The sequence below is a fragment of the Panthera uncia genome, chromosome C2 (assembly GCF_023721935.1).
Source record: "Panthera uncia isolate 11264 chromosome C2, Puncia_PCG_1.0, whole genome shotgun sequence".
Lineage (NCBI taxonomy): Eukaryota > Metazoa > Chordata > Mammalia > Carnivora > Felidae > Panthera > Panthera uncia.
This window is the reverse complement of record NC_064810.1, coordinates 115933583-115952221: the sequence shown is the minus strand read 5'-3', so window position 1 is coordinate 115952221 and position 18639 is coordinate 115933583. Positions and strand designations below refer to the sequence as shown.

Below are 18639 nucleotides of genomic sequence, written 5' to 3'. Positions count from 1 at the left end.
GGGACAGAGAGAGAAGGAGACACAGAATCTGAAGCAGGCTCCAGTCTCTGAGTTGTCAGCACAGAGCCTGACACAGGGCTCAAACCCACAAACTCTGAGATCATGACCTGACCTGAAGTCAGAGGCCTGACTGACTGAGTCACACAGGTACACCTCAAAGGATTTTTTTTTTAATTTTGTTTTATCAAACAGAACTGGAATCGATAGAATGTGAATCGCTTGAATTGTAATTTGCCCTCAGACCATAATTCCTGAAATTGGTGATTTTCAACGTTCCCACCTCTTACATCTTCCTGTATAGGCTACTCCCCAGTCCCAACATACTAGAATCAAATCTAAAAACAGAGAACCAGAGAAATAATTTGAAATGGACTTTTGCTGCTTGACTGTTCACTGGGGCTGTGTTTGTGGAGGTCACTGAAGGAAAGACCAGAACACCTCCACTTGAAGGTACATAATGTCCTGGGAGGCTCTAGGATTCTGAAGGTAGCAGAAACAATATTGGGAAGGAAGGAAATCAATGAAGAGTCAGATTGAGTTATTATAAACTAAAACCAATAAACAGCCCCTGGACTGCAGGCCTACATGACAAAACAATTCAATAATTCACTGTAAAAGTAAAAATATATGTCATTGCTGGAGCTCCTGTAATTTCCTCAGATTAGAGAGGTTAACAGAGCATGTACCATTGTTAAATGTTTAACTCTGAGGAGAAACCAATTTATTTCATGCTCTTGCCAAGTAAACTTTTGTCATTATAATCTTGATATATTCACTAAATTGATAGTGCTTCAGAAATGTGTATTTTCAGAGCCTGCTCTCTAATTTAGAGAAGAATTCAAGTTTAAGAAGATCTTTTTTTAGGAGAAGCTTTATCTTAATGACGCTTTGGTTAAACCCTTAGTGTCTTATTATTTTTATGTTCAGTTTCTCTGGGGCTGTGAAAAAATGAAAGCTGTTACTGTAACTTATTTTTGTTATTTTTCCTGCTGACGTTTAAGAGACAATTATACAAGCTGTTTCTGTTCATCCTCTGAACCACGACATAAAATTCCACATAGAAGGGTATTGTGAATGAGGCTAAGTCTGCTTTCTTTCTTTCTTTTTTTTTTAATGTTTATTTATTTTTGAGAGAGAAAAAGACAGAATGTGAGCAGGGGTGGGGTAGAGAGAGAGGGAGACACAGAATCCGAAGCAGGCTCCAGACTCTAGGCTCTGAGCTGTCAGCACAGAGCCCAACGCAGGGCTTGAACTCACCAGCTGTGAGATCATGACCTGAGCCGAAGTCGGACGCTCAACTGACTGAGCCACCCAGGTGCTCCAAGTCTGCTTTCTAATGTAGCTTTGTTCCATTAGAATTAACTCCTCTCGTCATTAGGAAAAATTATTTATTCATAAGCTATGGCTTCTATGCAGAGAATGGACTAGAAACTATAATTTGGTTCTGAATTTCTGTCATTTAAATAATACCTCCCAGTCACTACTTAGTATTAATACATATTGTTAAAAATGTGCTAAGAAAATCCCATTCACTTGTATTATGTTGTGCAAATAGTTGTTCAATCCCCTCTAATTGAAAGGAATTATTAATTATTCATTTAATTCAGATAGCAAATCATTATTTTTAAGTAAATAATTTTTTTAATTTTTTTTAACGTTTATTTATTTTTGAGACAGAGAGAGACAGAGCATGAACGGGGGAGGGTCAGAGAGAGAGGGAGACACAGAATCTGAAACAGGCTCCAGGCTCTGAGCTGTCAGCACAAAGCCCGACGCGGGCCTCAAACTCACAGACCGCGAGATCATAAACTGAGCCAAAGTCAGACGCCTAACTGACTAAGCCACCCAGGCACCCCTAAGTAAGTATTTTAGAACACCTTTAGGTTTTAAAATTTTTGCAAAGATTTTACAGAGTCCCTGTATACCCCACACCCAGTATATCCTACTGTTAAAAACTTACAGTAGCAGCATGGTACGTTTGTTATAATTAATGAACCAATATTGATAAATTAGTATTAACAGAAGTCCATACTGAATTTTTACGTGATACGCTTTATATTGTCCTTGAACTAATCCAGGCTATTACATGACATTTCATAGGCACTTGTTGGCTGAGACAGCTTCTTAAGCTTCTCTTGTTTTTGATGATCTTGACAGTCTTGAGAAATATTGGTCAGATATTTGGAAGAATGCCCATATCCTGAATTTTGTCTTTTTCTCAAGATTAAACTGAGCTTATGGATTTCTGGGAAGAAGACCACAGAGGTAACAAGATGTTTTCATAATAGCATATTCACATGCCATTTCTGTTGATAATGATCTGGATCACCTGGCTGAGGTAGTTTTTTTCAAGTTTCTCCATTAAAAGTTACCCTTTCCCCCTTCCTTCTCATACTAGAACCTTTGAAAGAAAGTCAAGAGGGAAAACAAAACAAAAGAAAACAAAACAACAACAACAAAAAGGACTAGAGAAATTTAAAGCCTCTGACACAATAATCACAAACATTAAACACAGTCCAGTTCCTACCCAGATTGGTATAGATCTACAAAATCATTTACCTCAGTTCCTGTTATATGATTAAGCACATCTTCCTTTAAAGAAAAAAATTAAAAGGCATGTCAAAAGGCAAACACCAATAAATAACAAAACAAAAGCTTTAAAAACAAACAACAACATAGAAACAGTCGGAAGAGACAAAGAACCACATTCTGATACAACAAAGATATTAAACTTATAAGAAAGAGAATTTAAAATAATACGATTAATAAAATTAAGAGCTCTAATGGGAAAAGGAGGCGATATAAAATAACAGGTGGAAAAGATAGACTGCATGAAAGTACTGAAGAATGATAGAAACTCTAAGAAGGAATCAAAGGAAATGCTTTTATCAAGAACACTGTAACAGAAATGAGGAATGCCTTTAATGATCCCATCAATAACTGGCTTATGGCTGATGAAAAATGAATCATTAAACTTGAAGGAAAATCAATTATAACTTCCACTGAAAAGAAAAGAATAAAGAAAAAAATGAAAAGACCCTTCAAGAATGCTAGGAAATTTCAAATCATGTAACATATGTGTTATTGGAATACCAGAAGGAGAAAAAAAAAAAAAAAGAATGAAACAGAGGCAATATTTGCAGTAATTATAATCAAAATCAAGAAATTTACAAATGAAGGGTAAACATTAAGCCACAGATCTAGGAAGTTCTGAGAACACCAGACAGAACAAATACTAAAATAATCCCATAATGAGGGGTAATATATTAAAATTGCAGGACGAAGAGCAAGGAAATCTTGAAAGAAGGTGAGAAACAACCCAACTTAAAAAAAAATGGGGAAAAGATCTAAATAAACAACTTGTCAAAAAAGATACACAGATGGCAAATAAGCATTTTAAAGGTGTTCTACATTATTTGTCATCGATATGCTTCAAATTAAAACAATAGGATACCACTGTACATCTCTTAGAAAGACTAAAACAAAAACTGACAACACTAAGTGCTGTTGAAGGTGTAGAACAAAGGAATTCTCACTCATTGCTTATAAGAATGCAAAACGGAGTATCTGTTTTAGAAAACAGTTTGGCTGTTTCCTACAAAGCTAAACGTAGTCATGCCATATGATCCAGCAATCATGCCCCTAGCCATTTACCGAACTGATTTGAAAAACGTGTTCACACAAAAACCTGCATGTGAATGTTGTATAACAGCTTTATTGATAATCACCCACAACTTGGAGCAACCAAAATGCCCCTTAAAAAGTGAATAGATACAATTCTGGCTTCTCTATTCTATTCCATTAGGCTATGTGTCTGTTTTTGTGCCAATACCCTACTGTCTTGATGATTACAGCTTTGTAGTAGAGGCTAAAGTCTGGGATTGTGTTGCCTACTGCTTTGGTTTTCTTTTTCAACGTTACTTTGGCTTTTTGGGGTCTTTTGTGGTTCCATACAAATTTTAGGATTGTTTGTTCTAGCTTTGAGAAGCATGCCAGTGCAATTTTGATCAGGATTGCATTGAAATGTGCACATTGCTTTGGGTAGTATTGACATTTTAACAATTTTTATTCTTCCAGTCTGTGAGCATGGAAGGTTTTTCCATTTCTTTGTGTCTTCTTCAATTTCCTTATGGAAAGAGACTAAATGTCCATCAAATGATGGATGGATAAAGATGTGGTTCATATATAGAATGGAATACTACTTGTCAATGAGAAAAAATGAAATACTGCCATTTGCAGCAATGTGGATGGAACTGGAGGGTATTATGCTAAGTGAAATAAGTCAGAGAAAGACCAATATCATATGTTTTCACTTATATGTGGAACTTGAGAAACATAATAGAAGACCATGGGATAAGGGAAGGGGAAAAAAATAGTTGCAAACAGAGGGAGGGAGGCAAACCATAAGAGACTCTTAAATACAGAGAACAAACAGGGTTGATTTTGGGGGGTGGAGAGGGGAAAATGGGTGATGGGCATCGAGGAATGCGCTTGTCGGGATGAGCACTGGGTTTTGTATGTAAGCGATGAATCACGGCAATCTACCTCCCAAACCAAGAGCACACTGTGTACCCTGTATGTTAGCCAACTTGACAATAAGTTATATTTAAAAAATTATAAAAATAGTGCTTCCATAGGTATTTAAAAAAATAAGTGAATAGGTAAACAGTGGTGCATCCATGCAATGGAATATTCCTCAATAAGAAAAATGCACTCTCAAGCCACAACAAGACATAGATGAACCTTAGTTACATATTGCTAAGTGAAAAGAAGTCAATCTGGAAAGGCTATGTACTGTATGATTCCAATTATATGACAATGGAAAATGCATCCCCCTTAGGTGAGACAAGAAGACTAGAGTGGGCTAGAGCGTGAAGAATATCCTTTCTCCGTGTGGCATAAGCTCCAGTAAAATGTCTTTCATGGAAACTAAGCCTTTGTATGGAGAAGTATCAGTTTATTTCACAATGATTAGTCCTCACCTTTCCCTGTCAGAGCCACTCCGTGATCTTTCTCAGATCTCCCCCATGAGAACCTCATGGGGTTCCTGGAGGTAAAACTCAGGAAATGTGGTTCCCTTTCTAAGACTTTGTCCCTCCGAAAAAAAAAGTGTCCCTTTCAGAGCGCCTGGGTGGTTTAAGTCGGTTGAGAGTCCAACTCTTGATTTCAGTTTGGGCCATGGTCCCAGGGTCATGGGATCAAGCCCTGCATCAGGCTTGGAGCCTGCTTAAGATTCTGTCTCTCTCTTCCTCTGCTCCTCTTCCCTGCTCTCTCTCCCTCTCTAAAATAAAATTAAAATAACAAATGTAAAGTTCTCCTTTCACTAGTCTGCACGCACCTCCAGAAATTCAAAATGATTAATTACGTGTTCTCACCCACGGCTCCGTTCCGTGTCTCCAGATCTTGCTGTGGCTCCTCTGGATGTGTCTATCTCTTTGGACTTGGGGATTGCAGTTGGCTTCACAATCCAAGTGCCACAATAGCTTCAAGAAAATTGAAGGTTCGGGTTTTTGTTGTTGTAAGAACAGCAATCGCAACTTTCAAACTCTTTTCATGTCAGAGCTGAAAACAAAAACTAATCATTATGATTTTTTTAAAGTAATGCTACATTCAAGAGGAAACAAGAAGATGCCATTTTTAGGGAAGTTGTTTCACTCATTAGTTTTGTCTTCTTTCATTTTCTTGCTCATATAATGGAGGCTTCAGAAAGTCCAAAAGATAATAAGTAAGGTAGTATGAGAACTTGCTACTAAAATTTCAGTGAGTTAAGAGAGATTTGTATTATTTGAATCTTTATGAATAATTATGAAAGCAGTACCCATCTGAATATTTGTATTCATGAAAACCAATACTGTGCAACAACTATTTTTTGTTCTAATTCAGATGATTGTGAACAGATAGGTAATAAGCTTGCTCACACATAATGATCATGTCAATATGACAGTGAGAAAAGCAATATCAACCCCGCCTCCTTTGACTTTGCTGTGATGCAAAGCAGTTAACATTGTATTGCAAGGTAGAAATGCTTTTTTATCTTCATTATTTTTTTCTTTTTTAATCGCAAAGCTTCCCAACATTGGTTAAGAAAACATGGGATGCTTCACAAATTTGCACTCCATCCTTGCACAGGGGCAAGCTAATCTTCTCTGTATCGTTCTAGTGTTACTATATGTGCTGCTGAAGTGAGTGCAGGTGGACATGCTTTTAAAAAATAGTTTTTTGCTTTGCTTTTTTATTTTTATTTTTTTTTAATTTTTTTAATGTTTATTTATTTTTGAGACAGAGTGAGACAGAGCATGAACAGGGGAGGAGCAGAGAGAGAGGGAGACACAGAATCTGAAACAGGCTCCAGGCTCTGAGCCGTCAGCACAGAGCCCGACGCGGGGCTCGAACTCATGGACCGCGAGATCATGACCTGAGCCAAGTCGGACACTTAACTGACTGAGCCACCCAGGCGCCCCTGCTTTGCTTTTTTAAATAAAGAAGAGCAGATACTCCTGGAAATTATCTATTAACCACCTGGTGGCCTTGGAAACTGAGGTTATTTCCTTAATACTTCAAAAAGCCTGCCAAATAAAAATTTAAAAAACAATGGCTAAAATCATAGTTCTCAAATTGTGTCATAAGAAGCCCCAAGAGGGGCACCTGGGTAGCTCAGTCGGTTACGTGTCAGACTTCAGCTCAGGTCATGATTTCGTTATTTGTGAGTTCAAGCCCCATGTCCGGCTTTAGGCTGACAACTTGGAGCCTAGAGTCAGCTTCAGATTTTTTGTCTCTTTGTCTCTCTGCCCCTCCCCCAGCGCTCGCTCGCTCGTGCTCTCTCTCTCTAAATAAACATTAAAAATTTTTTCTTTAAAAAGCCCCAAGATACTATAATGAACTCTCAGAAATGCCTTGGATATTTTAAGTTTTTGAGAATATCACTGATTCTTGACAACTATCATACATCAGAACTACTACTATAATTTTATCATAAGATCCTGCTACATAAGTTTTGATGAAGTCATATCTTTGCAGTTTCTTGCAGCTTTAAACATAAAGTAAATACAACCAGCAGCATAAAATAGGATGTTAGTAGTTTTTCCTAATCTGTTTCTAAGGCTTAAGAATATGTGCATTGTCCAATATGCACACATTATTCCACAAGCATGAAATTGTGGTTATTTTGGAATAAAATTAATGTTTTCCTTTAATTAATGTGTGTTCTTGATTTATACAGCTACTAAGATTTTGGACAGATGTACTAGTTTGGATGTAACTACTTTATGAAGTTCTTAGACGTTCTTTAGGCCTTAGGATAATATGAAATAATTACTGAAACTCTAAGAATACCAGAAACCAAAAAAGGTTGAGAACCTCTCAACTAAAACAAAGTGATGTGGATTTAAAGACAAAAGATCAAACAGTAGAGTCAAACACAAAACATTTAAATGGAGATTTTAAAATATAATGTGTTAACTATAATTTTTAACAATGAAAAATGGACTGAGGACAATGCTTTGCAAAAGCAATTATCTTCAGTATCCGGAAAAATAACAGGGAATGGAAAGATGAGGAAATAAGATGGTTAATGGTCCTTAACTCTATGTTTCTTTGATATTAAAGCTGTAAATTAATTTACAGTGACATAGTATGGTTTAAATTTTTGTTCCATTCGATGACTGGGCTAGAGAATCTCTTTACTTCAAAATATAATTTTGTATAGATCAAAACCAGGCTCATTATATCAGTGGAGTATGGTCCATATAGTTTCTGTATTTATTTGCATTCTCCTTAGAGGCCGATCTTTGATTTTAGAAACAGTCAGAAGTGTTCATGTTACTTAGAAATAGGTTTAGTGGTTATTGTCTTTTATTTGAAGTGTTATTTTTATAATTGCAAACATTAGTAAACTGACAGGTCATAATTACATCTCCAATTATGTGTCTCAGATGTTATTTAGGTTGTGAATGCTTATTATAGTAGTTATTTTTAAATGAATACCCCTTAGATTGCTTCTAAGAAATCACCACGGAAAAATTCGAACCTAGTTTGTAAATACACACAGTATAGTTTCAGTTCTGCTTCAATATATGTGAGTCATACCATTTTCTGTACTGTGGTAAAATATACATGACATAAAATTTAAGATTTTAACCATTTTTGTGCATAATGCAGTTGTGTTAAATGCATTCTCATTGTTGTGGCATCATCTTCACCATTTATCTTCAGAACTTTATCCCAAACTGAAACTCATTATCCACTAAAAATAATTCCCCATTCGGGGCGCCTCGGTGGCTCAGTCGGTTAAGTGTCTGACTGCAGCTCAGGTCATGATCTCACAGGTCTTGAGTTCGGACCCTGCTTGGGTCTGTGTGCTAACAGCTCGGAGCCTGGAGCCTGCTTCAGATCCTGTGTCTCCCTCTCTTTCTGCCCTTACCCTGCTCATGGTCTGGGTCCCTCTCTCAAAAAAGGAATAAATATTACAATTTTTTTTTTTAATTTGCTATTCTCCTTTCCTGCAAGTCCCTGGCAACCACCATTCTACGGTCACCAGGAATATGATTACTCTAGGTACCCCACAAAGGTGGAATCATGCAACAATGTTGTTTTCTATGCCTGACTTACTCTCACTCAGCATGTTTTCCAGCAGTAGCATGTATCAGGATCTCACTCATTTCTAAGACTCAACAATATCCCATTTTATGTACATATCACATTTTGTTTAGCCATTCATCTGTTGATGGACACTTAGATTGTTTCCATCATTTGGCCCTTGTGAATAATACTGCTAAGAATATTGGTATGCAAATATATCCATATTGTTTTATACTGCTTTTTAAAATGAATAGAACATTAATTCATAGAAATTCTTATTAAATGTCACATTTTGGTTAATGTTTTGACAACTGCGAGTTAAAAAACAGGGCGTTGGCAAATCAGTTCTTTCTAGGAATGTTTCTGAGTAGAATGGTTCCCACAATTACAGGGTGTTATACTACCACATACCTCTACCTGATCACATTTATTCTGGTCGCTCTTGAATATTTACTTGTGTGATGATTTGATTAATAGTTTTCTCATTTCCTCTCTATACTGTAATCTTTGTGAAGACAGAAACTGACTCTGCTCACTGTATTTTTACATGTCAAATATAGTCCCTGACATACGGAATACAAAACTAGATACCAATCTTTATATAATCTCTAAAATATACATATACAGCAGCAGTATAGATGAGAAGGAAGACACTCCTTCAGGATAGTCTTACATAGCCTCTTTTTCCAATTTCAATTTGCACTTGAGTCAAAATTACAGCTATTCTTATCATCTTAACCCAGCAGGTAAAACAGAACCTATCAGCACAGAGGGTCAAACTTGCTAGTTTCAGCAACCTGCACTCTTTGTCCTTTGATGCCAACCCCCAACCTTTCTTTGTAATATCTTGGACTTACCCATCTCAGTGAATGACATCAGTAAGAAAGGATAGTTGTCCGATTACCAACTAATTATGCCTGCTACATCACATATTATTTTTTTGAAGAAATGAACATAAATTACTTGTACAATAAAGACATAAAAACATTTTAAAGATATAAAATAAAACTTTCATTTGTATAAGTATAATAATATTTTAACTTATTTTCTCTTTTGCTGGCTTCAATATTGTTATAAGAAACATCAATGTGCCATCTTGTGCAAGTGTAGAAAGGACTGTAGCTGACAATAGATATGATGACATGATCTCAGTATTTCCCCTGAATATTTGTTCTTTGAAGGAATTTAGAGTAATAGTATTTTTACAGTCTTCGTTTGTATTGAAAACTGCATGCTGTGGAAAGCTGCAGAATAGAATTTGAGAGCAAATCTTATTTAGACTATAATTAAATGAAGTTTTACTTAAAATAAAGCAGGAACCAAAATAAAGTCATATCCAGGCATATTATTTTAAAAAGTCACATTTATGTCTAGATTAAAAAAATAAATGAGTCTTAGAGTTGATTTTCAATTTAATTGAGGATGTTATGTGTTTAGCTAATATGTTAATTACCTATTTCTCTGTGTACACATTTTATATATATAGATATACACATATAGATATATACATATATATACACACATATAGATACACACACACACACATATATATATACACACACACACAATTTTTTTTTTTTTTGCTCTTCTCATTCCTTTACCCACCAATGTAAATTATTTTAAGCAGCATGTACCACTGGGACAAGTGAGACCATTCTTGTTTCCCTCAACATCACATAATTATATGCACATCAACTTGCTATAACCTGGAAGGGCAGACACTCCTATAGCTGAATATTATACCTTATTGACAGCTTTAAAGAGTCCAAACTTCTCAAGTTCCTGAGCCTTCCAAATTGCCTAATCCAAATTAAGTGAAGGACTTTAGAGGTCACCTCTTTAGTTGAAATACCCCAGGGGGAGAAATTAGAGCCAATGTTTTAAGGCTTATTAGTATTAAATCAATATTTGTCAAACACCTAATTAGTCAAAAAGGGGCCAAGTGTCTTAGTTGGCAGGATAGCTGACATTATTTGACTTCCTAGTCTCGAGTACCTGAGAAGTCACACAGCAGGACCGGAAGGATCATGTTGTAGCATTAACAATTCCTCTTCACAATGAATATATAAGGGTCATAGAACTTTGTGAATCAAATTGTATTACCATGGCATTCAAAGCAAAGCCACTTGAAATGCAAGTAGAAGACTTCAATATGTTTATCTAACATACAGATGATTATCAAGTATATGACATAGGGATGAAATAACAACTAGATTCACATATACATTTGTTTTCCTTCATATTTATAATTTGGCTAAAATTCTGCTTGCATTTTTGTGAAGATATAGTTTTATTCCCCAATTTCTTACATTTTCAGTATGATGCAGACTATTATGACAAACGTGTGTTATCCAATGAGTTGTGTTTTGTTGATGGTGGTGGTGGTGCTTGTTTTGTTTTGTTTTGTTTTGTTTTGTTTTTTTCCTCTGTGAGATTACCTTGAAGCAAATGGTTTGGGTACCTGAAAGCAGAGGGTCCACAATGGAATTTAGAAGGAAAGTGTCAATTGTCAGATTTTTGTTTTAAAACAGACTATTTTTAATTAAAGTACGTATAATAAAATTTACCAAGTGTACAGTTCCATAGTTTGACAGTTGTATAGATCAATGTATTCACCATCTCAATATATATATTTTTTCTCACCCATAAAATCCCCTTTCATGTTTTCATACTCAATCCGCCCCCCCCCCACCTTGCAGAGGCAACCACTTTAGGAATTCTATAAAGATTAGTTTGTCTGTTCTTTGACTTTATACAAATTTAATCATACAATATATACTCATTGTGTCCACATTCTTTCATTCAGATTATGGGGTTTCTATGGGGTTCATCATATTATCATGTGCTTCGTAGTTGACTCTCTTTTATTAATGGATAGTATTCCATGATTTGATATATCACAATGTGTTTATGAGATCCCCTGTGGTCACTAGTGTAATGGTTTGTGCTTTGAACGTCCTATCCAGTGAATTGTGTGCGCTCTAGGTTCATGATGATATTCTCTTAATTTTGCTTCAAGATAGGTAATAATGCTAGTGTTTAGATAGGTCTGTAATAAATCTATTAATTTTTGTGTATGGAGGTAAATTTTGGAATTCATTTTCTCTGTTGTGATATACAATTTTTCCAACACCATTTATTGAAAAGAGATACTATTTCCCACATTGCCAAATTATTAATTGACCTATGATAAACTTAAATATCACAATGCCTTGATTATTGTAACCTTAGTGTAATTCTGGTAGACAGGTATTTTAAGTATTCCGATTTTGTACGTTGCCAGGATTGTTTGGTTATAAGAGATACTTTGCATTTCTATAGAATTTTAAATTCTAAAAAGCCTATTAGAATTTTCATTGGAGCTCTATTGGATCTAAAACTAATTTGAGTAGAATTAAATCTTTAAAACACTGCTTTTTGTTTTCTTTTGTTTAGTTTGTTTGTGCGTCTGCGTGGGTCAGTCAGTTAAGCATCTGATTCTTGGTTTCGGTTCAGGTCATGATCTCATAGTTCATGAGTTCAAGCCCTACATCAGGCTCCATGCTGATAGCATGGAGCCTGTTAGGGATTCATTCCCTCCTCTCTCTGCCCCTCCCCTGTCATTCTCTCTCTCACTCTCACTCTCTCTCAAATAAACTGAAAGAAATAAATTTTTATCAAGACACTATCATAACATATCTATTTATTTATTTCTGTCTTCTGTAATTTTTTGCTTGTAGTGTTCAATACAGAGATTTGGTACATCATGAACTAAATGTATTCCTAAGTACTTATTTTTGTTCTTCTGAAATAAAATTTTGTACCTTGTATTTTAACGTATCATGTGACTTTTGCTAAATTTATTATTTTGGAGGGTGTTTTGTGGATTTTTTAATAGTTTTCTGCATACAAAATCTTATTGTCTTTAAATTAATAGTTTACTCTTTTATTTTTAATCTTATATGGCCTTCACTTTTTTTACTTATTATTATAATGTCTGGGACCTTCAGTTTTGTATTGGATAAAACAACTCTGCATCAATAGGCTTGAATATATCAAATCTTAGAGGAAAGCATTCAATATTTTCCATTAAGTATTATGACAGGTGGAGGACTTTTCATTCGTGAATACCCTTAACCAGATTGGCTGATTCTTTTTTATTTTCTCTTCTTTCTAGAGTGCTGATAGATTTTATTTGAGAGGGTATTGAATTTTACTTAATACTCTTCCTAATATTGAGAATGCCAAATGTTTTTACTCCTTTTTTTCTATTAATATGGCTATTTACATTGATTTTATAATGTTAAATTAACTTAAAATTTCTAAAATAAATAACATGTGCCATGGTACATTATCTGTTTTATATAATGCTTGATTCAATTTTCCCCAAATTTTGCTTCAATCTACAATCATTTGCATAATTAGTATGGTTGAGGAATATTGGTCTGTATATATATTTTAATACCTTGGTCAAATTTTGATATCAGGATAATGGCAGCCTTATAAAACTAGTTGGTTGGAAAAATTTATTTTCATAAAATATTTATATTTTCAATTATTTCACAGAATGATAGAATTGGCTATTGAAATTATGTTCCTGGAATTCATTTACTTGAATACATTTAGTGCAGGCTCTATAGCACAATGGATAGTGCATTGGACTTCTACTTGAATAGATTTAAGACTTTTCAAAAAAAAAAAAAAATAGCAAAATGTTTAAAATCAAACACGTCAATAATTACATTACATATAAATAAACTGAACACTGCAGTTACAACATAGAGATATTTAGATGGATAGCAAAGCAGTTCCCAAGTTAAGGTGTCTACAAGAAATGCATTTTATTGGATATGGGCGTGGGGAGTGTCTGTGTGGATATGAGGTTTCTTTAAAAGTGAAGAAAATGTACTAGAATTAGATTAATGTGCTAGTAATACCATTCTGTAAATGTACTAAAATTCATTGAAATGTGTGCTTAGAATGGATAAATTTTATGGTTGTAAAAATTATATCTTAATACAGATATTTTTAAAAGTGAAATCCATCTTAAATACAAAGGATAGGTTATGAGTGAAGTGATAGGAAAGGTATAGCAAACAAACAACCTAACATGGTCTATGTTTCTATAAAAAAATCTCATTAGGAAAGTGATCATTTTTCATTTTCAAAAAAATCTCAAAATTTAAGCAATGCTGAAATCATTTGTGATAAAACACTACAGTGAAACAATATCCAAATAAAAGACTTTATAGAACATTCATGCTTATATTTTAATGGTGCGTTTAATGATAAGTCAAATTTACTTCTGGGATTCTATGTGTTTTTTCCATTTAAAATAAAGCCATTTTGATGTGTATTTTATAAAACAAAACTCACTCCCACTTGAACCCTATCATTATCTGTTTGGTTGGTGTTCCAATCAACATCAGCATTAGGCAAATAAGCATAAAGATAAGAGCGAAATAGATTGGTCACATTGATGAACTGATTATCGATATAGACTATAAATTAATACGGGTGAATATTATAGATATTTTATATAAATATAAACAGCAATAGAATATTAAAACATTCATAATTGATTCAAAATTATCAGTAATTATCTCTGGTGAACATATTAATAATATATTTTATATATTTAATTTGGTATAATTAACCTGTAACATTAAAAGTTTAGGGGCGCCTGGGTGGCTCAATTGGTTTAAGTGACTGACTTCGGCTCAGGTCACGATCTCGCAGTTTGTGAGTCCGAGCCCCACATCGGGCTCTGTGCTGACAGCTTAGAGCCTGGAGCCTACTTCAGATTCTATGTCTCCCCCTCTCTCTACCCCTCCCCTGCTCAGGTTCTGTGTCTCTCTGTTTCTCAATAATAAATAAATGTTAAAAAAAATGTTGTTAATTTAAAAGTTTAAAACAAAAGAGGGATACCATTAAATAATTCTTTAAGCGGACAATTTTAGTTTCCTAAAATATTATACTATAGCTATAGGTCTCATATTACAAAAATACTCATAATGTAAGGTCATGAATTTATTCAGCAAGAATATATCTTAATGGTTTATGTGAAGGCTACCCATGTGTCAACATCTTTTTTTTTTTAACATATATTTATTGAGCACCTTATGTGAAATGCTGCTACGTACTATAGTAGAATTGGTATGATTAAGCACTAGGGATGGATATATGATTTTGAGAATTTGAAATCATTAGTAATCTTAAACCCCATGGCTTTGTCTAAACAATCATGTTTGTCAACCAGGTAATCAACATTCATTCTCAGTTCCCGCTTTCTTTTTCTGGATCTTAATTAATGTGGGAATTAGATTCATAACTAGGTCTTCAAGCCTCTAATATTGATCTTCCTTATTTTCAAAGATTATTGTAGGGATTAAGCAGTAAGAAGCAGAGAGGGCTATTTGTTAAATAAGAATCAAGTTTCAATAGAATTTAAGATATGAAGTTTAAAAGGGTATAAATTACATTCCCCAAGCTAAGAACATGAAAAATGTGCAGTATCTCATTTTAGAACTCCATTGCTAAGATGATATGCAAGAAACTAGGAGAAATTTATGAACTAAAATATACAATCTTGGTAAAATACTACTCTAAAATATTAAAGGAATGTCAATACCCCACAGAATAGGAAGAATTGAACTAGTAAATCCCAAGTACTAGTTCAAATGTAAAACTCTAGTCTCAAAATTATGTTGCTGAATTATTTTGAAAAAGAGAACAAGGACAATTATTTAGTTGACATTTATATGAGTTAACGTAGCCTCTCCATGTATACTAGTTGAGATTTTTTACCAAAAAAAAAAAAAAGGTTACCAGATATATATTACAATAGTAAAATGCACCACTGAGCTACTGAGTTACCTTTCTTTCTACTGAATGGCTAAAATTGTTATTATGATGATACATATTACATTTATACTAGGCACTCACATTTTGCCTAATTAGTTAATTTTGGTTCAACATTCATTTGTCTGTTGATTCCAGTCAACCCTGTCTGCTTTTTCAAATCAAGGAGGAGGCTAACTGCCTTGGAATCTTACATGGAGGTTGAGGAAGAAAAAAAAAACTTTCTTTATCCCATGCTTAGAACGTTTCCAATATCCTTATTTGGATTATATTAGGAATATTAGAGTGTGGTGTGTGTGTGTGTGTGTGTGTGTGTGTGTGTGTGTGTGTGTTTACGATCAAAACATATGGGGTCATAAAACTCCTTAACTGCCACTTAGTTTTAAATCCTTATTTAAATGATTGTTGCAATTAATCTAGCATGGATTACATTATTAAAGCTATGTCAGTATTTTAAGACTTTATTTTTTAGAGAAGTTTTAGTTTACACTAAAATTGAGAGGAAGAAGGGTACAGAGATTTGCCCTGCTGCACCCATGCATAGGCTCCTCCACTATTAACACCCTTCACCAGAATGGTCCATTTTCTTTTTTAAAATTTTTTTTAATGTTTATTTATTTTAGAGAGAGAGAGAATGAGCAGGGGAGGGGCAGAGAGTGCGGGAGACACAGAATCTAAAGCAGCCTCCAGGCTCTGGGCTGTCAGCACAGAGCCGGACATGGGGCTCAAACTCACAGACTGTGAGATCACGACCTGAGCCCAAGTCAGACACTTAACCAACTGAGCCATCCAGGTGCTCCCAGAATGGTACATTTTCTACCATAAATGAACCTACACTGACACGTCACAATCACCCAGAGTCCACACTTTACATTACAGCTCACTCTTGGCATTGCACATTCTATAGGTTTGGAAAAAATCTGTAATGACCTGTATCCATCATACATCATTATATCCATCATAATATCATACAGAGTATTTTCACTGCCCTAAAAATTATCTGGGCTCTACCTATTCATCTCTCTCCTTTTCTACCCATCATAACCATTGATCTAATTTTTGAGTTTTACCATTTCCAACATGTTAGTTGGAATTATACAGTACAAGGCCTTTTCATATTCGATTCTTATAATTAGTAATGTGCATTTTAAGTTCCTCCATGTCTTTTCATGAGTTCATAGCTCATTTGAGTGTTGAATAATGTTCATTGTCTGGATGTACCCCAGTGTATTTATCCATTAACTTACTGAAGGGCATCTTTGTTGCTTCCAGGTTTGGGCAATTATGAAAAAAAAAATGTTATAAACATCTACATGTAGATTTTTGTGTAGACATAAGTCTTCATCTCATTTGGGTAATACCAAGAAACATGATTGTTGGATTACATAGTATGAGTATGTTTAGTTTCTAAGAAACTACCAAACTCTCTTCCAAAATGGCTGTACCATTTTGTGTTCCAACCAGCAATGTATGAGAGTTCCTCTTGCTTCACAGCCTCTCCAGCATTTGATGTTGTCTGTGTTGTACATTTTGGCCATTCTAATGGGTTGTAGTATATTTCACTATTTTTTTAAAAGGCGTTTATATTGACAATTTTTTCTCATTTTTCTTTTCTTCCTGTCATGTTCTTGTAATACATTCAAAATCCATATACATTTTCCCAATGATTGATATTGTCAGAGTAAGTAAGTAGCCTGGGCTATGGAATACCTTCTTGAATATACAGGATTAGTTTCTTGGCAGTTCTCCTGGTTAGTTACTTTACCCCTCTAATACTTATGTCTTGATCTTAAAAATGGGGATAATAATAGAATCTACCTCATAAAACTCTTCTAATCTGAATAAAGTACTTAATACAATGAGAGGAAAAAGCAGAGCTCATTAGCCATTATTTGTGTTACCACTACTATTATTTTAAAGCTATGGGATAATTCCTCTATGTCACCTAACAAAATATATAAAATACTTTTATATAGTAGTCATAGTGGTTAGTGGGTTTCTTGACAATAGTTTTTGATATCAAGAACAATGTTTTATTTCTCTCCTTAGATCCAATGTCCAGCAGAGTTTTGGGAGAGCACTAAGTGAATAGTTGAATAGTGACCAGATTTTCAAAGCTGATGTCAAACATAATTAGTAAATTTAACTTAGTTTATATGAACTGTAAACAGTAGTTTTGTCTTTTTAGTTTTTATTACTTTGAGCATGTTCTGTGGGAAAATACTTATATTGAGTTAAACATAATTTCTGCTATCATAGAGCTCATGTTATCATAAAAGTCATTCCTGAAATTAGATAGCCATGCAGTAGAATTTTCCTTTCTGTGACTGTTTATTCCGTTATCATATAATAACTATAAAAGATAGTCTGAAATGGTCAATATTTATTCTAAATAAGATACATAAACTCAGAGATAGAAAATAACTTTAAGTTGTCTTCTACTTAATGCTTAGACCTGTTCATGGACCCTTCAGCAAACCCTAGGGCAAGGATTATTCTAACCCTCACATTCATTTCATAGAATAATGAAAACTCACAGTCCAGGAAGAGAGACACACAAATTTAAGAAATAAGTAAAATAAAACATGATCAAATCCATTATAAATTATATACAAAGGGATCTCTAATGTGCTGAAAGTTCTGGAAGAAATTTGAAATCATGTTCATTTCAGGGAAGGACTGGATACTTTTGTGTTTACTCAAATAAATATGGGCCATGGCTAGATCTTTCGGAATCTGAAAATGAAAAAACTACGATCTGAAAAGAATTATTTTTGTGTGTGTTTACTATGTTAGTTTCCTATAAACTTGAAATTTAGTGAAGTCATGTACAGTAGTTAAATTTTGCTTCCATCACAATTGATTCAGCTTCATTGACCTTACAATCAGTACAACACAGAACCACAACTAAGAAGTTGTCTGAAAACCACAAGTAAATCAAGTAATCCAGGAAAATAAACATTTTAGATTTCATTAATATCTAAAAACATGTAAATACCTGAAAAAGATACTATACACAGGTAATTTTAAAATATGAAATGGACAAAAACTTATGAAATTTAAAGAAACCCGTTCTTTTGTTGCCATTGTTTTTTTAGTATAGTTGACACACAGTGTTACATTAGTTTCAGGTGTACAACTTAGTGATTTGACAAATTTACCCATTATGTCTTACCTCATTTTGCTCAATTCTCTTCCTTTCCCCTCTGGCAACCATCAGTT

The 18639-nt window shown here is 34.3% G+C and overlaps 1 non-coding gene across 1 annotated transcript; it reads right to left on the bottom strand.

Moving 5' to 3' along the window:
* Positions 1 to 6084: 6084 nt before the first annotated feature.
* On the bottom strand, positions 6085 to 6190 carry LOC125922182 (U6 spliceosomal RNA). Its single transcript, XR_007457619.1, has one exon. It is a non-coding gene; the product is annotated as a U6 spliceosomal RNA (small nuclear RNA).
* Between the last annotated feature and the right edge of the window lie 12449 nt (positions 6191 to 18639).